This window comes from Amblyomma mixtum, chromosome 10 (genome assembly GCF_055824585.1).
Source record: "Amblyomma mixtum isolate Tamu chromosome 10, ASM5582458v1, whole genome shotgun sequence".
Taxonomy (NCBI): Eukaryota; Metazoa; Arthropoda; class Arachnida; order Ixodida; family Ixodidae; genus Amblyomma; species Amblyomma mixtum.
In genome coordinates, this window is record NC_143021.1 from 6,809,421 (window position 1) to 6,832,426 (window position 23,006).

Genomic DNA, 23,006 nt, shown 5'->3' on the forward strand with positions numbered 1-23,006 from the left:
AGCAGTCTGCAGCAGGTACAAGGAAATGAAATAGGCCTGCAGGTTTAGGTCAGTGTTAGTAGCTGAGTTAAGTATAGTCCAGTATCTAGAGATTGTTAAAATATCACTGTGAACAAAGCCGATGATTCGTGGCATGTTAGTTTAAAAATTTTGATGCTCATCCTATTTGTAGTTCTAGCCTGTTGATTGCGCGGGCGACGCCGTTTGTTGTGATAGTAATAGATGTGGTCTGAAACTGGAGGATTGGTAGAGAAAGAGGGGGTGAGTTTTCAAAAGGGAGCTCATTTGTGAATATGACAAGGTAAGTTGCTGGGCGAGTTTTATTTATTTATTTACTGTACCCTCAGGGCTCGAAGGCATTACAGGGGGGAGTGGGAATACATAAAAAATTCAGCCTAAACAGCAACAACAAGGAGAGAAGACAAAAATAAATCAGGAATACATAAAAGTGAAAACACAAGAAGGCAATAAGATTAGAATGCAGTGGGGATATATTAAAACAGTGTGTAGACAGTGAAAGGCAATTTTTATACAGTAATAAACGACACATACTCAAAAAGAAACATTAAGGTCTTTACGAAATGCATTGTTATCAGAAATACCTGCGATGTCGTGGGGAAGGTGATTCCAGCTGACACAAGTTCGGGGTATGAATGAGTAATGAAAAAATTTGGTGTGACAAGATGGAATTCCAACTTTATGACGGTGATTAACGCGTGCTGATATGTAACATGGTCTTGACAGAAACTTAGGACTGAGAAAGCTGTTGTGGTAAATTTTATGAAAAAGTCACAATGAGGCTATTGATCTGCGGTGGGAAAGAAGTGGTAGGGACCAACTTGATTTCATGGCGGTTGCACTGCTTGTTCGGTGATAATTAGAAAGAATGAAACGGCATGCGCGGTTCCGCACAGCTTCCAAATCTGAAACGAGTGAATCGATGCCAGGGCTCCAGACAGATGCAGCATATTCTAACTTGGACCGTACCAATGTTTTATAAAGTAATAATTTTATTGAAGTAGATGAACCTGAGAAATTTCTGCGAAGGTACCCAAGCATGCGATCAGCGTTATTTATTATGTATGCAACGTGAGTTTTCCAAGACAGTTTACAAGAAACGTAAGCACCCAGATATTTATAACATGACACGGTTTCGAGAGACACGTTGTTAATGTGATAAGAAGAAGGGGCATTAGAGAGACGAGAAATGCGTACATGTTTACACTTATTAATGTTGAGTTGCATGTTCCAAGTAAAACACCAGTCAAGAACCTTGTTAATATCGGATTGAAGACAAGAGACATCATTACCATCTTTAATCTCGCGGTAAATAACACAATCATCGGCAAAAAGATTCATTGAAGAAGAAATGTTAGCCGGTAAGTCATTTATATAGTGAGAAAGAGGAGGGGCCCAAGAACTGACCCCTGAGGTACGCCTGAACGGACAGGCAAAGAATGCGAGTTTATATTGTTCGCTGTTACGAATTGTGAACGGTTAGAAAGAAAGCATTGTAGCCATGCAAGGACATTAGGGTCTAAGTTAAGATTGCTTAATTTAAGAAAGAGAAGCTCATGCGAAACAGTGTCAAACGCTTTCGAGAAGTCCAAAAATATGCAATCTGCCTGAGACCCGTGGTCAAGGATGCAATGAAGGTCATGTGTGAAACATATTAGCTGAGTTTCGCATGAAAAAGACTTACGAAAACCATGCTGGGCAATGCTGAAAAAGGAGTTAGATTCTAAAAAAGAGATGAGATGAGAATATATGACGTGTTCCGTGATCTTGCACGGAATACTAGTGAGCGATATAGGTCGAGAGTTATCAGGAGAATGTTTACTTCCGGACTTATGCAGTGGAATCACCTTCCCAATTTTCCAATCATTGGGAATACGACCTGTTGCAAGAGACTGTTCAAACAATTTAGTAAGAATTACGGAACAATAGTACTTTGTATTAATTAAAAACTTCGAATTAATGTTGTCAACACCGCAGGAAGAGGAAACCTTAAGATTTTCTATGATGCACTGGATGCCTGACGCGTCGAATATAACTGGATCCATAGGAAGAGCATCAAAAACAGGGCACACGCGATGAACGAGAGAAACATTGGTAGAAAATGCCGCAAAAAATATATTGTTTAGAACAGAAGCACATTCGTATGGAGGAAAGGCAACACCATCAGAAGTATTGTGGAAGTGTCTTTCTTGTTAACTACATTCCAAAATTGTTTAGGATTATTGACCAGCATAGCAGGCAGGGTGTGGTTAAAAAATGTGTCCTTTGCGTTTTTTAGCGCACCTTTGTACTCTGCAGCTGCGGAAAAGTAGGCCTCCCATCGTTGAACAGCATGAACTGGTGGGCGAGTTGGTCTGACATATCTAGCGAAGCAGCGCTACGGCACAGGGCCAAAGGGGAGAAAGGGAATAAGCGCTTCTTTTTATTGGAGAGTCTTTTTAAAACATTATTAAACCAAGGTGATTCCCGATCGCACTTCAAAGATCTTAATGGTACAAAAGTGTTAATGAGATGTTCAACGATATCTTTGAACAAATCCCAGTTAGCGTAAAGAGAACGCTGTGAAAAGCCTGGTAAGTAATCGTCCAAAAACGAGCTAGTTCGCAGTTAATAGCGTTAAAGTCAGCCCGTTTATAATCTCTAATGTGTTTAGTCTGACTAACTCGGATACACACAGGAATTTGTACATCAAAATGCAGCAAAGAATGATCACTGAGACCAGGTAGGTAAAAAATCGAAGGGATAAGATCAGGCACGTTAGTTAGAACAAGATCTAAAACATTCGATGAGGATAACAATAGATTGTCTCTTCGCTGCCTGTCTTCAAGCTGTGACTGACTAAGCCGCAATTTGGCATTCTCGCTAATCAGGTTATCAGCGAGTTCGCGCAGGGTCAGCAGCTCTTGTTGAGCCTCGTCAGAAGCAGAAGCTTGAAGTTCAACTGCCGACAGCCTCGCATCGATATCGGAGATATTCTTTTTCATAGATTCCTGATTTTCTTTTATTTCAGATATGGAAGCAATTAAGCGTGACTGTTCGGTTTCCATTCTAGCAGGGCGTGAGCTAATGTTCTGTAATAAAGTTAACACGTCGTTAAGCTTTTCCTGTACAGAGTCATCCGTTTCACTGTTCTTAGAACGCGTACCAGGGCCAGGGTTAAGTTCGACATCACCCGACTGCAGAACCAGCTGAGCACAAACATCAAATGACTGCACAAGCAAACCTAATAGCACGTGTGGGCGTGGGATCAGAACAAGACAAACATTGCTAGATTTCTTTACAAACATAGGAACGTCATTACTAACCTGCATGAACAAACGCATGCTGTCAAGCAACCGTGCCGCGATGCTGTTCACACACCCACTGGAAGGCGCGGGTCGCTGGCGTTCGTTTATATCCAGAGGAAATGGTGATGTCGTAGGCGATGAGCTGAACTTCTGCGAAGGAGCCAAGGTCCAAGAGGGTTGCCAGGACGGGCCATATGAAGCCAGGTCAGCATAACAGCAATAAGGTGCAGGTGCAATCCAAGTGGTGTCGGTTGGAGCGGTAGATACCACGTAGATCTGAAGATATCCAGCTACCTGCATGAACAAACGCATGCTGTCAAGCAACCGTGCCACGATGCTGTTCACACGCCCACTGGCTCCGATATTCCGATATTCCATGACCACAGCGCAATGAACGGGTCAAGAAGAAGGACACAGATAGGGACACGAAACAGCGCTGTATCCTTCTTCTTGTGCCGTTTGTTGCGCTGTAATCATGGAATTTGTGAATATGCCACTAAAAGACGAATATATTGGCGCACACGCATATTAGTAAGGGCGAGCCGTCTCCTATAGTTAATGCTGGCGAAACTTTGCTGCTTTCAGGATTTACAGTGCGCCAAAACTTCTTGCCAAGACAATTAGAGACTCGGAAGTGTATTGCTGCATCATTTTTGTTTCTCTTCTTCAATTTTGCTCGCAGTAAGTTTGTTCTATTTATAGCAGTCGAGCGATGCATTAGTTCTCGGAGCCCTTCTGTATGCCCTCTTTTTCTGTTTAAATACCTTTTGCAGTCGTTAGTGAACCAGGGATCACTTATTCGATTTCAGACTGTAAGCTACTCAACATATGCGCCCTTAATTTCTTTTGGTTTAGCGCGGAATAAACATCAATTTTCATCTGTAGTGCGATTCTTGAAGTCACGGCGGAAATAATCTACAAAGCTTGTTCGAATGCTTCTATAGGCGTGTCTGCGCGTGCATTCTATAGGCGTGTCTCCGCGTGCATGGTCCTGTACCTCCTTTATAAAAATGGTCTATAGACTTTCTATAGACTTTTTATAGACTCTATAGCCATCCTTTAGACCTTTCCTTTCGGCTATAGACAGTCTAGAAAAAGACTAAAGTCTATAGGTGCTTTAATTTTGCTTTTGCCTATAGACGGGCTATAGACTCTCTAAAGACAGAGGTCTATAGCTGCCTCAGTTTCCTTTTGTCTATAGACAGTCTGTAAACACTCTATAGACTAAAGTGTATAGCTGGCTCAATTTCGTTTAGACTATAGACGGTCTATGGACTCTCTCTAGACTAAAGTGTATAGTTGCTTCAATTTTGCTTTTGCCTATAGACGATCTATAGACACTCTAAAGACTAAGGTATATAGCTGCCTCAGTTTCCTTTTGTCTATAGACAGTCTATAAACACTCTATAGACTAAAGTCTATAGCTGGCTCAATTTTCTTTAGTCTATAGACGGTCTATGGACTCTCTATAGACTAAGGTCCATAGCTGGCTCAATTTCCTTTTGTCTACAGACGGTCTATAGGCTCTCTATAGACTAAAGTCTATAGCTGTCTCAATTTCCTTTCGCCTATAGACGGTCTATAGACCCTGTGTAGACTAAGGTCTATAGCTGCCTCAGTTTCCTTTCGTCTATAGGCTGTCTGTAGATTCTCTATAGACTAAAGTCTATAACCACTTCAATTTCCTTTCGTCTATCGACGGTCCATAGACCTGCTATAGACTAAGGTCTCAAGCTGCCTCAATTTTCTTTTGTCTATAGACTCTCTATAGACTATAGTCTATAACTGCTTCAATATCCTTTTGTCTATAGACGGTCAAATGTTTAGGGGAATCCCCCAAGGTGGAGTTGATTTGTAATAAGGGAGTAATTACTCATTGACATCCACGGTCTATAGACTTTTTATAGACTAAGGCCTATAGCTGCCGTAATTTCCTTTCGTCTTCAGACGGTCTATAGGCTCTCTATATATCAAGGTCTATAGCTGCCTCAATTTCTTTTTGTCTATAGACGTTCTATAGACTAAAGTATATAGCTGGCTCAATTTTCTTTCGTCTATAGATGGTCTATAGACTGTCTATTGGCTAAGGTCTATAGCTGCCTCAATTTGCTTTTGTCTATAGACGGTCTGTAGACTATATAGACCGCGGTCTATAGCTGCTTTAATTTTCTTTCTTCTATAGACGGTTTATAGACTCTCTATAGACTACAGTCTACAACTACCTCAATTTTCTTTCGTCTATATACTGTACACTATAGATGGTCTACTGTCTATAGACCAGTCTATGAGCGTACGTTGTTGGGCTAGTCGGTCAATCATGGTGAATACAAGGGGGGTACTGCGCACAAAAAGACAAGGACAAGAAGATAACACAACAAGCGCAGACTCGCGACTAACTTTATTTGAAAACACGACACTCCTTTTATAGTTTCAAAACTGTCACATCACACACATGATGAAACCAAAAACCTGTCTTCATTGTGATACAGTTTGATAGAAGGGTCACTTACGCAATCTTTATCCTTCTGTTTGATGCAAAACGCCTCCGCCAACTCACGCGCCACCTGGTCACGGCTCCTCCTCAAAACTTTTGTATCTGTCAGCAAAGGCAGGCAAGGGTTATTGCGCGTAACATCCGGGCATGCGCCACAATGCAGGGGTAAATTCGACCCTGTCCCTGATTTCATGGAAAGCTGGTGTTCCCTTAAGCGCTCATTGTTATAGACCAGTCTATAACAATCCTAATTTTATCTAACAATGTTCTATACACTGACTTTCGACTAAGTCCAGAACAATGTCAATTTCTTTTTGCACTGCATGCTGAGGGGACCTGCATCTGGTCCAGAATAGCGTGTTGTCGGGCTAGTTGGTTCTGCATAGCATATAAGTCAATTGCGCAACAACTTAGACAGGACACAGAAAGAAACAGAAAGAATGTGTTTCTTTCTGTGTCCTGTCTAAGTTGTTGCGCAATTCGCTGCATCTGGTGACCGCGACTATGTCGGGAGTCCTCCACCTCCTTCGCTATTACGGAAATTAAAAATTATTGCGTGAGGACATTACAACACCCTCCTGTATATTGTGTTCAGGAGTCTTGATAAGCTCCTTTTCGTTATACCGTGACGTATATTGTCAATACAACTATATATTTACTGCTAACAAGTAAGCCGAGGAAAGGCAGCCGTTCTTGAAGTAAGCGCGCCCGCAAACTGTACTACATCGAATGAATACGCTGTCCCTTAAAGGAATCGCTCGACACAATTCAATTCTATCTTTCGATCGTTACTGTCCAACGCGCTGAAATCAGAAACATTTGATCAACGCTTCTACATTTCTCTTTAAAACGTCCTGAACATAAAGGGGGAAAGAAGGGTGTGAGAATTCTAGGAAGCGCCATCCCTTAGAAACACCTTAGAATAGTCTCAAAGAGCCTGGTCCTCTGTACGATTAACATATGCCATTTATACCTTTGCAGTTTGTATTCACGCAAATAAGTGCTGCGACGCAACAATCCCAAAGCCAGTATTTTTTCGTTCCTACCCTTGCACCTGTTGCTTCGGAGCCGATGACACGGTGATGTCGCGCATATCAGTTTTCTAAATACGATCACATGCAAAAAAAGACGTTATGCTATGCAACATTATCATTATTATTTGAGGAATGTACCATATACTACTCGGTGGGAGATGCGGTGCGTATACGGACAAGCAGTTAGATTTCGGTTCTGTTTTCACGAAAATATAAGGTTTTTAGAGGGCAAGTGAAGAATTTAAGCTTATAAACTAATTGCCTTCTGTGGTATTCGATATCAGATCAAGCTGCACACGGCCAGAGTGCGAGCGATAAAGATATGACCGTGAAATGGGTTTCGGTTTCACGTGTTGCACGTTTTACCGCGAGACGGCGGAAAAACATTCGGGCTGCAAACGACCCTGTGCGTGGATGCATCAGTGGCGTTGGCGTGTTCTCTCGCAGATTACGTTTTCTTCAAAATCCAACTTCATCTCCCGCTTACGGTAAGTCTACACGTTTTTATTTTATTCATTTGGTCTCCTAAACCATTCTAAGCAGAGCTGTGTGTGCGGAACAGATTATGTTCGCAGCGACAAACGTCCTATCTTCGTTTCTAAGGCGGAAGCCATCGGGTCCTCGACTAATGCCGCTCATGTCTGTGCTGTTGTCTTTACTCACGCGTGGAAAGGCAGTCTGTGCGATGCCCTTGATGATAAGCCGCTCCTCGCGAGCTGTCTACTAGATTTTTTGTGTTTCAAGGTAGATGCGCGGCCAGAAATGTCGTTTTGCCTGTGAATGACCGGCGAAATGGAAATGTGCGTTAGTTAGCGCCGTGTGAGCTCAATTTACGTTGCACCACCGAAAACGTACTTACATACACTCTCGTTCTGTGGTGGATTACATTTGTTTTCTAATGTTTGTGTTATCGCCTGTCTGGAGCTTGGAGTGCTGTTCTTTTTGAGGTGTGCATTGCTTGCTACGTGTGGACGCTCGCTCGGTGCGCGTTGTGGACGCCGACGTTTCAGCAAAGGTGTTTTGTAACGCTATAGACGTTTGTCAAAGTTGTAGTCAAGCGGCGCTGGAAGAATGCTTATAGTGTGATGGGTGAATAAAATTCGTTGCCGGCGCGAATGGCCGGCGTGCATCAATTCTCGAAGAACCCACGAGCTGCATCCCGTCTCCCCTTCGTTGCACACGTATGGATTCGTCCATGTCTGTCATCAGAGCCGTTGGCCGCCGCCGCTGGCCTCCGGGCACTTCATTTTGAAAGCTGGGTAAAGGTCGGCTCGACAAGAGGTGGCTTACATTTCGTTTCGTGTGGTTCGTTCATGAATCCCGCTCACGCGTGCACAGATTTCTCGAACACCATTTGCGCGTGAGGCAAAGTATGTGTTTCTCATTTCAGACTGCTACGTTACAAAAACGCCGATGTAACTCGACGCTTATTGGCGCCTAAAATGCAATTCAGCTCTTGTGTTATTATAGCTGCGCCTGTTGAAGGCGTTAATTGTTTCATTAAAATACTTCCTACTTTGAGCGCGTTCAATGCTTTCGCTGATTTTTCTAGCAGCGTTAGGTTAGGCAACCTCCATGCAAGAAACAGACCTCTTTACTGCGCTAACCCGCCGCGGTGGCTCAGTGGGTATACGGCGCTCGGCTCCTGACCCGAAAGACGCGGGTTCGATCCCGGCCGCGGCGGCTGAATTTCGATGAAGGCGAAATTCTAGAGGCCCGTGTACTGTGCGATGTCAGTGCACTTTAAAGAACCCCAGGGAGTCGAAATTTCCGGAGCCCTTCACTACGGCGTCCCTCATAGCCTGAGTTGCTTTGGGACGTTAAACCCCAATGAACCAATGAAATAATCTTTACTGCGCTGTTGGGGCTGCACTTGAAGGAAAAACTAAGTGAATTTCAGACGGTATTTTATCGAGACAGTAATTTGCTGTCTCAATCTCGCGACTGCTTTTGAAACGGCGCAGCTGCAGCCTATGTGTGCTGTATTAGTTTTCTGAATAATGAGCGCTGCATGGAAGCGCTGCAACCCGCTTGTTTCTAAGAGCGCGCGCAGATGTATGAGTATGCTGTTCCGTCTTTGTGCTTCAAGTTTTAGGTGCAAATCTGTGGTGAACTGGTTGCTTGTGCCTGCTGGTTTTGTATAGCTTGTGCCCGTTTGGGTATCGGCTTACGTACACTCGGCCAAATCTTTAACTGGCTTAGGTGTTGCATCGCTAAATGCACCTTGTAAAAAGGTGCCTTTTGGCTACACTGCTGGCATATTCATGCTGTAATTTGACGCGTGAGATGGCATTTCATAGTTTCTTTTTGTAATATAACGTTTTAGTGGAGTACTTGCGTGTTTAGATCAAAGTTATCAGAAATATTCATCGTCTGCCACTACGAAGAGCCGAAACAAGCGGTATACGCAGCAATGGTTCTGGTGGCGCGTTGGCGATAAACTCCGGGTAAACGACTTGTCCGCCATGAAAGGAGTGGTAGTTTACCCAGAGGATGAGGCCATATGGACCAGATCCATTGCTGCGTATGCCGCTTGTTTCAGCTGTTCGTATTGGCAGACGATTAATATTTCAGATAAGGCTGATCTAAACACGCAAATACTCCGCTCAAACATTAAATGAACAAAAAAATTGCGCCTCTCCCGTAACCGAGAGGAGAGTAAGCATGAAATGTTTACGGGCCTAACACAGGCTCCATTGCTCGGCTTAAGCAGCTGTGACAGTGGCGGCATTGAAATCCAGGAGATGGATGCAGAAGCGTACGCGGACACGACGAGACGCAGGCCTGACAAGAATGTATATGCAGCGCGTTCGAATACTCCGCGAGCGTGTATACATCTGCCTGCCAGAGGGGGAAAAGGCATGAAGGCCCTGCGGCCGGTCTTTTACATGCATGAGTGTAGGACCGCAGCGCCATCCTTGGGGAGCGCGCGAAACCTTCTCGCCCTGGAGCTCCCCTCTTTCTCTAAGCGGCCTTCTCTCAAAGCCCCTAACAGATCACGTATGACAACGAAGTGTATTGTGGCATGTATGTTCTTTTTGAACGCGTTATTATAAATCAGAAATTATAATTCCGTGCATTATCAAATGCATATTTCGACTGATATCTTGATAAACATTGAGAAGAAACTGGCAGCAGTTATTTTTTGTGACTAGTTTGGAGAGCAACCGGCGCTTGTTTGCCGGTCCCGTAGGAGGGCTTACAGAGTCTCGTTGAATCTCGTTAAGTCTCGTACGGTGCCCGGATGTTATCGTTTCAGAGCCCGGATGAGCGGAATTCAGAGCCCGGATGAGTGGAATTCAGTGCCCGGATGAGTGGATTTCAGTGCCCGGATGATGGCTCTCGGTCTCGGCGTGACGTCACCACACTGCCGACAACGGGAGCTAAAAGCATTTCATGCTTAAAAGGAACCACGAAATGGCATCTCACTCGTCAAATTACAGCATGAATATGCCAGCGGTGTAGCCGAAAGGCACCTTTTTTACAAGGTGCATTTAGCGATGCACCACCCGAGCCAGTTAAAAATTTGGCCGGGTGTACCAGGCTTCACGCAGGGTATTTTGAAGCGTTTGTACTATAGCGGTTATAAGAATAAATGCTGCAATATTCTCCTTTTTGGATCCCTGTGTAAGGTGCACTGAATCTGTATTTTATGGAGGTGGCATTCTCAACAGCTCCTAGCGAATGAATGCAGATATGTGGCACAATTGTTCGAAGTCTTCTGTTACAAATAATGTAAAAGGATTGCCATACAGAAATCAGTATCAGTACTGGATTCAAAGTAGAGTTCTCCAGGGATTATTGGTCTTTGTTACAATGTTTTATGAAGACACTTATAAATCTGTTGTGTATTTACTGAAATCATTGAGCCGGCGTGATAGCTCAGTGGCTATCATGTTCGTCTGGGGACCTGAAAGATGCAGGTTCGATTCCGGCCTAGGCGGTCGCATTTTAATAGAGGCTAATTACTAAAGGCCTGTGTACTCTGCACAGGTGGCCGAAATTATTCCGCAGCCTTTCACTTCAGCGTCTCGTAGCCTGTGTCGCCTTGGGTCTTTGAACCCCATAAAACCAAACCAAAAGATCAAGATTGCCTTTCTAGAATGGCATAGCCAGGATATGCCTTGCATTGTAAAGCACATGTGTAGAGATGGAATGGTAATTATTTTTTCAGTTCCTCTGATATTATTTTTTTCTTTGTGCTGTACAGGTGAACATGCCCGGATGATCGACTGCAGACAACAGGCCGCAAGAATGCTTCTGAGGATACTAGCCGGACTGTTACTGTCAACATTTATGTTACTGTGTTGCATTCTTATAGTGCATGTATTGCATATTCCCAGCCGGGATCGCTTGGAATAAACTAAATTTGTAAGTATATTGATTGTGTGATTTGTGAACTCTGTCTGGTGACCTTTTTCAACGGTTGTTGAGTGTGTCTATAGGCAGTCTATACTGTTACTGTCAACATTTATGTTACTGTGGTGCATTTTGATGGCGCATGTATTGCATATTCCCAGCATGGACTGCTTGGAAGTAAACTAAATTTGTAAGTATATTGATTGTGTCATTTGTGAACTCTGTCTGGTGACCTTTTTCAACGGTTGTAGACTGTCTATAGGCAGTCTATAGATAATGGTCTACTAATAGTTTAGTAGAGAGAGGTCTATAGACTGTCTATAGACAAAGGTCTATAGCACTGCCAGGCCGCACACCTATGGAATGTCTATAGACAGTCTATAGACATGTCTACTGGACCAATAGAATTTTGTCTCTAGACTGTCTATAGACAGTAATCTGCAGGAAGTCTATGGCTATAAGTCTATAGGTCGTCTATAGACAAGTGTCTATAGACGGTTTATAAACAACTATAGAAAACATGGCCATAAGTCTATGGACCCTCTATAGACTGTCTGTAGACCGGTATCTATAGACTTCCTATAGACCTATAGAGTTTCAGTAGACATTTGTCTATAGACTGTCTATAGACAAGTATAATAAAAGTTTAGGGCCATAAATCTATAGACTGTCTATAGACCAGTCTATAGGGTTGGTCTATAGATAGTCACTAAAGTCTATAGACAGTCTATGGACTGTCTGAAGAAATTTTTTTAAGGGCTGTTTGCTTACTTTAACATTAGAAAGACGGGCAAGCTGAAGGAGTAGGGAATAATCTTTTCGTCGTTGATTTCCTCCATCATACGAATAGACACGTCGTCGGGATGGTTGGTGAAAAGCAGACCAAAGATATCACTACGTGTGGGCTCATGAATCATTTGGGTTAGTTGATGAAGGTGTAATAGGTGAAGAAAGCGAATGCATTCGGCTCGGTTATCATGAGGAATCACAGAGCAATTCAGTAAACCGAAGGAGAGTTTAAATCTCCGTACAAGACAAGAACGGATTTGGGAAATTTAAGTAAGTGTAATCTAATCTAACACTTAGGGAAATCGGACCTAGAGAGAGAGTCGGTAATGTACTGATATTATATAATAAGTTTCATACTTCCAAGATGCGCCGATACCCAAATCATTCCCAGTGCTGTCTCACAAATACAAAAATTAGCTGCGGTTCAACTACTGCTGAACCTGGTTAGAGACTGAAGTCAGTTTGTATCGGGCAACTGTAAATGGCTTGGCGTCTGCAACGTTGAGTGCGTTCCGGACGCTGGATAGGCAGCGCACCCACCCTGCCAGCCTGGCAGGTGGCAGCTAATGGTTGATCGCGAGACTCTGCTCACAGAATGAACGCCGCGTCCTATTTCAACAGTGCCGCGTGTCTGCCACAACGTTGTCAGCGCTAACGCATGCAGACCACACCTGTCTCCCAGGCACCCCCACACGTCTACCCCACTACACAGGACAAGCAAATCCCACACTCGACACCAACATCACGGAGACGGAAGTCACAGCGGCCTTCCTGATTCTCCGCGCCAACTCCGCACCTGGTGCAAGCCAAATCACCAACTCCATGCTCCGCATTCTGGACGACAAATCGATCGCCCAGATTACGGAATACTTCAACCAGTGCTGGAGGGATGGCAACCTCCCGCAGTCCTGGCGCCACGCGAAGGTCATTTTCATACCCAAATCCAACAAACCACTTACAATCCAAAACATTCGCCCTAAATCGCTAACCTCATGCCTCGGGAAGCTCCTCGAGCATGTTGTGTTAGCGAAACTCACAAGTCACATGGCGGACAACAATCTTTACCCGCATAGCATGGTGGGATTTTGCCCCCATCTATCCGCACAGGACGCCATGCTGCAACTCACAAACGACCTTTTCGACCCGCTTCTTCGAGGTCACACCAAGGCAGTCTTAGCTTTGGATTTTTCGAAAGCTTTTGATCGCATTGGATATCAGGCGATCACGACTGCCCTATCCCCATTGAATGTGGGTGCGCGCACGTACGCCTACATTCAAGCTTTCCTTACTGCATGCACGGCTGAGATACACTTCGGCCCTCTGTCTTCCTCCTCCTACACGCTTCAGAGTATCGGCACCCCTCAAGGGTCCGTCCTTTCCCCCTTTCTGTTTAACATTACCCTTGTTGAAGATTTGCGGGGTCGCAGCGGAGCACCAGAGCAAGATGACCAGCGTGGCAGGCTACTAGTTCCGAACAGCCTGTGCCGGGCGTGCGCTCGGAGCACGCGCCAAGGGAGTGACACTCTCATAGAGCCAATGGGGACGTTTTTTTTCGAAGGCGATGGTGGCGGCACCTGGGAGAGGCGGTAAACGCATCAAAAATCCAATATGGCGGCGCGCTTTTAGGCGGCTGGTTGTGGCCGGTTGCTCGCGCTACAGTGCACTGTACTCGCGCGTTCCTGGTGCTGGCGGCCGCTAGCTCAATCCAAGCTTTGTAAATACTGGGGATTAACTGATCCTGCGCTGCAATCACGCTTTAATTCCTAAGTACTTACGGAATCTGCTCACTCGCTTTTGTATTTCGATGTGTCTGTTGATGTAGCATGGTGTATGGTGGCGAGCGGCGCGACTGCTTAGCAGATGCGCTCGATCGAGAACGAAAAGCGTAAATGGTTTTGTACAAAGAACAATTTATTAAAAGAACATCATCAGTGACAATCGATGTCAAAAAAGGGATTTTAAGTATGAGTGACATTGCAGTATCAGACAAGCATCCTAAAAATCAAATAAAAAAACGCCATATGTAGACCTAAAAGACATGAGCGCACAGAGAATATATAGGGGATAAAAGATGGTATCAAGGTACAGTATACATAATAAAATGCTACATGACTGAATATACGTTTGTACGCGACTTTGTAAGAGATTTAGGTAAATAGCAGGGAAGTAAAACATCTGACCTGTATTGAAACATATCAGTCTGTGGCTATGAATAAACACACGCAGAGAAAGGCAGAGAAAATTTTTAACCTTTGACTCGTGTAGAAGAAATCACAGTGCGTTGGGCTAGGGACAACATAATATGCTGCAGTGCTAGTTCTTAGTATAAAGACTCCAAGAAAAGCTCACTGTGTGACTCGACATGACGCCAATGACGCTGCTGCAGTGCGAATGTCGCCGACGTCGCCGTTTTCGCTTGCGCGGCTGACCGTGCGTCGTCTGCTTGTCGTCTGCTGCTACGTTACCCGCGTCATCTTCGCAACTAATTTCTTTGATGTCTTATTTTTAATACCTATGGCTGGTTATAATTTAGTTCATAAGCATGTTTTTATTATTGATAGTGGTCGAAAAATTTCACATTTATTAGGCTTAACTGCAGCCCCGTTTACCGCCGATACCAGGATCGCTGCAATCGTTTCGACCGGGGCGCCACCCTCGGCGCGGACGCGCAACTTGCAACATGCCACAGCCCTGCACGCGCTGTCCATCTTTATTTTCCTCTATCGCGGGCTGGTAACGCCGATCTCAGCGCCTGCGCTTTATAGCGTCGCCGGGCGCTATAGGGCCCCCCGCCTAGACGGAACGGCAAAATGTACGCGCTGACGGGGCAGAGATGGAGTATCCAGAGATGGAGATGGAGGGTCCGGTATGTTCATGTCAGGGGCCGGGAAGAGCCGTCGGGTGGAGTGCGCGGGCTCAGGTGTACGAGCCTGGCTGCTGCGCAACGGGCGAATGATGCAGGGTGCCGAGCTGTCTGTCACAACGGTGACAGCTGTGACGATGCCGGAGGAAGTTGCTGGGCTGAGTGCCAGGTGCTTGGGTGAAGCCGGAATGGCAGTCCGGAGCGACTAGCCAGTGCTGATTCGCGTGTGGGCATGGTCAGCTGTGAGTGGCTGCAAGAAGGTTGTGGCAGTTCCAGGCCATACAGCTGAGACTGCTACATCAGACGGCTGGCTCACAGCAAGAGACACAGCTGGTGGATGGACAACTGCCGTACAACTCGGTGTGGGTAGCTCTACCACTCGTTGCTTGAGGTTGCTCAAGTCAGGCACCAAAGCAGACGCTTGCTGCAACAGTGTGAGCTGCCAGGGTCAGACTCCGAGAAGCGGTTGACAGTACTGAGGGCTTGGGGTGGGGCCTCTTGGGTAGGCGGTGTGGCCGACTGGGTAGCAGGGCTGGTATCTGACAGATGCTGCGGTGCCGGCAATCTCACTTCGCCCATAGCCCGCTCGCTTAAGTCAGTGACTGACGGCATTGGTGGAATGAGCGATGAGGCGGCAGGTGAGCTTTCGGCTGGCAGCGATGTAACGCAATAATAGGTTGCTGAAGTTGGCGGAGTGGGAACTCGTCGAGGAAGAGCTGTACTGACGGCGGCACTATTGCAGATGAGAGAAGTTGCTCATCGGGCTGGGCCGAAGACACTGTATCGTCCTTATTGGAGGCGGTATGGCCGGAGGCGCTGAACAGGGTGGTGCGAGGCGCATCTGTCGCTGAGTTCGCTGACGTGCCAAAACTCGGTGGGCCAGGCACCTCACCGAGCTGCTGAGGGAATGACTGCGGACTGGGGCTGTGGAGTCGTCGCACAGTGCTGCTAGCGTGTCCGGAGTAGCAGGCTGTGCTGTCGGAAGCGATGCGGCAGCGTCTGGTGCGGTCGGGGCTAAAGCAGCCGGGCTGGAGACGCTGGACTGGAGCGGCAGTGTACTTGCCGGTGACGGTTGCGGCGTGCAGTTTCCGTAGGATGCAGCGGGAGACAAGTGCGATGCTGGTGCGGGCGCTGGCAAAAGCGGGTCCGCCTCGTCATAGAGCGACAGCGGATAGTAGGATGCGCCGTAGCAGGCGAGGACAGCAGCGTGCAACTCGTCCTAGGGCCGGCATCCTGAAGCAGGGCAGGCGAGTCGGCAGAGGCGGTCGGGCGGGAGAATGTCGCAAAGGACTGCGTGTTTAAACGGCTGGATGGTAATGCCGTTCAAGTACATCTCAGCCTCCAGTTGGACAAAAAACCCGCCGTCGCCTGCAGGCCGGAACGCTGGGAGCGGGGGGTTGTAATCCAGGTCTTGCCAGACTGCCATGCTAGAACGCCGCTGGGATAGAAGGCATCGCTCGCTGGGTCACCACTATTGAAGATTTGCGGTGTTGGTGGTGAAAAACATTTATAATGCAATAAATATTTACAGAGAGGTGATTGGGGTAGGCCCTATTGGCCTACCCTTCCCTTCCCTTCCCTTCCCAGAGAAGTCCGAACTGCTCCTCATCCGGCCTAAGAACCACCGCTGTCCTCGCTCCCCCATTGCCATTGAACTGAATGGCGACCCTGTACTTTAGGTTGGCACCCTCCGTGTGTTGGGCCTGCGCATCCAGAACGATGGCAAACACATCCACCACCCTCAAGAAACTCAAGCAGGTTGTAGGCGCGATATCGCGGCTCATCCGAAGGGTATCCAGACATGGGTATCCAGAGTATCCAGGGTATCCAGAGGCATGAAGCAGCGCGACCTACGTCGCCTCATTCACGCCTTTGTCCTCATCCGTGTGCTGTACTCTACCCCATACTTACAATTATCCAAACATGACGTAAATGCTTTGGATGTTTTGATTCGCAAGGCACTCAAGGAACTGGTGGAGGCCCACCGACAGGCCCAATACATCAAGCTCACACAAACCTCCACAGGTCGGTATATCCTGGACTCCCTCGGAATCAGAATACCGGCCAGTGACCCAACCCTCCTCACCATCCCATGACCCCTTCACCGGGAGCTCCTCATCAGGCCGCTCCTGAGGAATATGCACCCGTCCCACCATGAGCAGCGCCGCAGAGCCCGTGCGAAGGCACTCCATCGAGCGTACGGCTCCGAGCCGGACGCCGTATGGGTGGACGCTGCCTTGAAGGGTGATGAAGCGACAGCAGCTGTGGTGGACTCCTCTTTATCCACCCTCCTCACACTACCTCTCCCTCCAGACACCTCTCCAGAGGCTGCAGAGGAAGCCGCCATTGCACTTGCTATCACCAGCACGGAAGCCCGCTACATTTTAAGTGGCTCTAAAACTGCGATTCTAAATTTTGCTCGAGGCCTACTCCATGTCCCTCCTTTTGGCATACGGGACTCGCCCGATGCGCCACCGCCCGCCAAGTGGAGCTGATATGGGTGCCTGCGCACTCCGGAAATCCCGGAAACGAGGCCGCCAACCTTTTAGCCCGAGGTTCTTTAAACCGGGCTCAGGTGGCCTCGGATCAGGGATTCACGAAGAAGCGCATGCACTCATTCAGCGAGCTGACGCAGGCATAGAGAGCCTCACACCATCTCTACCCCCCGCACCACCCCTCCCTAGATAACAAACAAGCAACACACTGGCGCAGACTACAGACACGCTCTCTCTCCTCACCCCTTACCCTAGCCCACTATCGTCCCTCCTTTCCCACTCCTGCTTGCGCCCTATGAAGAGAACCCTTCGCCTGTTCCCTCCACATTCTTTCCCTAGCTCTGCCCGGCGGACCCTCCCCCGCGGGACCTAGAGAACCTCAAGACCTGGGAGGACTGGGAGACCTTGCTGCGCTCGGAGGACCCGGCCGTACAGACCATCGCCACCGGTCGGGCTGCCAGTGTTATGAACCTTAGGAACATAAACACTTCAGTGCAGTGGGGTCTTGCGGGGACCCTAAGGCGTGCGCCGAATTCCTCTTACAATAAAGTTTCTCTCTCTCTCTCAAAGCTCGATTCAGTCGTCCGCTGACCCAGGGAGCCAGTTATGCGCACTTCCTCTCCTTAAAATCATCCGAGTGTAAAACGCTGTCAACGCCAATTAACACAATGAACGCCGACGGCCTATATGGCTTCAGTGCCGCGTTTCTGCCACAATGTTATCAATGCTAGCGCATGCACCGGACATCTGTCACTACCGCTACCTAGCCACGTAGCTTTCTCTGCGTCCGATTTCACTATGTGTTAGTATAGATTACACTTACTTAAATTTCCCAAATCTATTCTTGTTCTTGTCCTGTACGGATATTTAAACTCTCCTTCGGTCTACTAAATTGCTCTGTCATTCCTCATGATACAGGTGTCCACTGTTCCAAGAGGGCAGTTATGCGCCTTTCCTTTGCTTTCCAAGCTCCCGCTGCATTGGTTTCCTAGCTTAAAGCGTGAATTAGGTGTCCACAGTCCCAGTGGGCCAGTTATGCGCAATTTCTTTGCTTTCGATGCTCAAGGTAATTTGAAGGTGGAAACTAGGCACACGGCGATCGAAGCACGCGGTCGTCCCGTAGTGAAGCTTTCGCTTCATTATATAGCGCACATAGGTGGTAATAGATTGCACATGGACACATATCGGCAGATCTCCCTGACAGGCGGTTGCTGTAAATTAGTGAAGTACATGAAGTACCAATGCACCTTTAGTTATTTAGAAAACAATAGCCTAATCTAGCCCAAACACCATGGCTTTGTTTATTTATTTAGTCTGAACAGTCATACAAGGCCTACTGCAGTGCGGAGGCTAAAGGCTACATTGCCTGACGATGCCTCTGTCGCTCTGCAGTCGGGTGCAGTGCGCGTAAGGAAATGAAAAGACGAAATACAGGTGGAAGCGTATCTAGGGGTTGTTTAAAATGCAACAGGAAGCTGGAATACTACTCGAAACGAATATAATTTTTAACACACAGAAGTTTAAGTTCAAAGCATGAGAATGATTAAAGAAGTCTTACTATGTATTGATAAGGGCAGTGTTAGATCCATTTACCACAGAATCTGAACAGAAGACGAAAGGCCTTTCTATGGTAACGCAGCTTTTGGAAATATTCCATGACTCTGCGAACACAATTCATTCCGGAGATCAAGCAGACGCCGTACTTTTAATTTTCTCTAAAGCTTTCGATCACGTCCCTCACTGCGAACTGATTGAGAAACTTACTAATTGGCATTGAGTCTAAGACCCTTGAGTGGATATCACCTTATCCTTCACTCCGATCACAATATGCATCTGTAAACGATGCTGAGTCTGACAGAATTCATGAGTTTTCTGGTGTACCACAGGGGTCCGTGTTGGGCGCATTGCTCCTTCTAGTATATACCTGTATTAACGCCATCCCATCATGTGTTGAGCCTAACGTAGCAGCGCGACTTTTCGCAGATGATTATGTTGTCTACAGTATACTGGTCCCTGGACGATCGAATCAGACTAATCCTGCGATTAAACAACATTGCAAATTTGTGCGAAAGATGGTTAATGAGGTTAAATATCAGCAAAGCACATGCATCAGCCTCACGCATAAGAATATACCGGAGATATTCAGATTCAGTCTTGCAGGCACAGCTGCAGCACGCTGACACAGTAAAATATTTGGTTGTGACGTTCTTGTGCACGCTAACATGGGACACTCACATTGATAAGACTTGTGCGAAGGCATTCAGGTTTGGTTTGGTTTATTGGGGTTTAACGTCCCAAGGCGACTGAAGCTGTGAGAGACGCCGTAGTGAAGGGCTCCGGAAATTTCCACCGCCTGGGGTTCTTTAACGTGCACTGACATCGCACAGCACACGGGCCTCTAGAATTTCGCCTTCAAGAAATTCATCCGCCGCGGCCGGGATCGAACCCGGCCGCGGCGGTTGAAGGCGAAATTCTTCAGAAGCTCAATTTCTTGCGTCGCACTCACCTCATGTAAAATTAACCGCACATAAAGCCCCCGTTCAGCTGATACTTGCGTATTCCAGTATCGCATGGTCCCTACACCAGGCTTATCTAATCGACAAAGTAAACAGAATACAGCGCATGGCACTCCGTTTTATTTATTCCAGGTACTCGCCGCACGACAGCGCCACTGTTCGGCACAAACTAAAGTCACTCTGGCGCAAAAAAGTTAACATTCCGACCCTAATATCGAGACGACGAGTCACGGCCATGAAGCTTATTAGGGCGCAGCTCTCTGGCGCCCATGTCTGCTTCTCGCGGCGTAGCCGTCGCCGTTGTCCGTTGTAACCAGCAGTGGACACAGTCGCGCTTTAAGCTGCGAAATCAATGGAGCGGGAGCTTAGAAAGCAGAGGGCAATAATGGGTAAATTGGCTTTTGAGGAAAGGAAATAGGGCAGTATCTGTCTCACATATCTCTCGGTGGACACCTGAACCAGACGGAAAACGCATAACTGCCCTCATGGAACAGCGGATACCTCAAGCGGGCTTTAAGCTACGTGGCGGTTGTGACAGATGTGCGCTGCATGCGTTGGCATTGACAACGCTGTGCCAGAAACGCGGCGCTAAAACATAGGCCATCGGCTTTCGTTGTGTTCATTGGCATTGACAACGTTTTACAGGTGCATAACTGCCCTCTTGGAGTTTGGCAAGAGCTGTGTATGCCTTACGATGTTGATTAATGAAGAGACCGAGTATTCGTAGCTCCGCTTCATGGATGAGGCCACTTGCGAGAGAAAGCTGAACGGCGATTTTGCATTGGGGAGAAGATCGAATATGCACAAATTCAGACTTGGACGGCGAGCACTGGAGGCCGCAGTGCGTGGCATAGTGGTGGTCAACTATGCTCGCCGCTGCTTGCAGTCATTCCTCCATCCCTCCTACGTTTCCCGTAGTGGCCCAGATGGTGATGTCATCGGCGTAGAGCGTACGCTGAACACCGCCGACACCCGCAAGCTGTGCCGGGAGATGCATCATAGCAATGTTAAAGAGAAGCGGGGACAACACAGCGCCTTGTGGTGTGCCACGGGTTCCCATCTCAAACGGGCCGTACTCGGTCTCTTCTATACGTATATAGGCCAAGCGGTCCGCTAAGAAATCTTTGGTGTAGTTGAATGTACGAGGACCACAGTTGGTCTCGCTAAGGCTTTTAGTATGAAGCCGTGTTTAACATTGACAAACGCACTCTCGAGATCGAGTGCTAGGACTGTTTTGTCGTTGTGTGGGTGTTATATGGGTTCGAGAACCTTATGATGAAGCTGTAAAAGGATGTCTTGTGCGGACATATTGGGTCGGAAACCAAACATGGTGTCGGCGAAGGTGTTCTTGCTCTCGAGATATTCCGAGAGGCGGTCACTGACCATCGTTTCCATCAGTTTTCCTACGCATGAAGTGAGGGAGATGGGCCGGAGGTTGTCTGTGTTTACCGGTTTCCCCGCCTTCGGGACAAAGGTTACCAATGATGTCTTCCAATCCGGTGGCAACGAAGTGTCCCCGGTCCAAATGGCGTTGATATATTCGAGTAGGGTTTCGTATGCCCAATCAGGAAGGCTCGTCAATAATTTGACTGCAACCTTATCCCTCCCGGGCGCCGTCCCCCTGCGCATTTTGGCAAGAGCCGCGCGAAGGTCGTGAAGATGAAAAAGTTGATCTAGTTCCGGATTATCGCAGCCTGCATACGAATAATCCTGCCCGCGCGGGTCTTGATCCTGTTTGAGGTATTGTGAGCGCAAGGCGTGTGCTAGCTGCTTCGTGTTTCCTTAGAAGTTGTGTATCGCGCGATTGAGGTGTTTCTGGGTCTCCGAGTGTGTTTGTGTGGGGTATATGACACTCCGCAAAGTCGGCGACCAGGTGGGCCCATTGGTTCGCCGCGTTTCCAACAAGCGAGTAGGGTTGCGAAGTAAGGATGCGATGTGGCTCGCGCATGCCTTCGTAACTAGCCGAGTACTGTACTCGATTCCTTACCTCCGCTTACGGAAACATGACGAAGATCACTTGGAGATTGTAACAGCATGGACACCAGTCCGGACCTGACGTTGAGCCGCTGTATCCGCGGCGTTACCTGGAACAGAACACAACATACACTGGGCAGTGATCATTACATTATACAAATCACTGTCCCGTACAAACCACCCCGTCACGCAAATACAACACACAAACTCATTAACTGGGATGCCTTTCGCGCTGCACGCACCGCCCTCCCAGACACTCCCATCGCAGACATCGATGCATGGGTGCAGTCACTCAGGCATGACGTTCACCACAACACGCGACACGTTGAAACTACAACCGAAACGCCTACCCATGACACACGCCTAGCCCACCTCTGGGAGGCTTATCACAGCATCCGAGAACGCTGGAAAGGCAACAAACACAACAGAACGCTTAAAAAGCGGCTGGCCGCGCTGCAGACAGAAATCCAACAGCAGTCTGAGGAGCTCTGCCGATCCAACTGGGGACAGATATGTGACGGCATCGCCGGAAACCTGTCCAGCAAACGCGCATGGCAACTCCTCCGACACCTCATTAACCCCACACGCACCAAATCAGCAACACAGCACCACATGACACGCCTCACACATGGACACATTGACGATCCCGACACCCTTCTAGACACACTTCAAACCACGAACACATCTCCAGGTGGCCCGACACCTCTACCCCACTACACAGGACAAGCAAATCCCACACTCGACACCGACATCACGGAGACGGAAGTCAGAGCGGCCCTCCTGATACTCCGCGCCAACTCCGCACCTGGTGCAGACCAAATCACGAACTCCATGCTCCGTAATCTGGATGACCAATCGATCACCCACATTACGAAATACTTCAACCAGTGCTGGAGGGAGGGTAACCTCCCGCAGTCCTGGCGCCACGCGAAAGGTAATATTCATACCTAAACCCAACAGACCACTTACACTTCAAAACCCTCGCCCGATTTCGCTAACCTCATGCCTCGGGAAGCTCCTCGACCATGTTGTGTTAGCGAGACTCACAAGTCACATGGCGGACAGCAATCTTTACCCGCACAGCATGGCGGGATTTCGCCCCCATCTATCCGCACAGGACGCCATGCTGCAACTCACACACGACATTTTCGACCCGCTTCTTCCAGGTCACACCAAG

General features: G+C 47.6%; 1 long non-coding RNA gene across 1 annotated transcript; it reads right to left on the minus strand.

Annotated features, from left to right (window-relative positions):
* Positions 1-5,672: 5,672 nt before the first annotated feature.
* On the minus strand, positions 5,673-22,157 carry LOC149325064 (uncharacterized). Its single transcript, XR_016286419.1, has 2 exons — positions 21,843-22,157; positions 5,673-5,901 (listed from the first exon to the last, which is right to left on the minus strand). It is a non-coding gene; the product is annotated as an uncharacterized LOC149325064 (long non-coding RNA).
* Between the last annotated feature and the right edge of the window lie 849 nt (positions 22,158-23,006).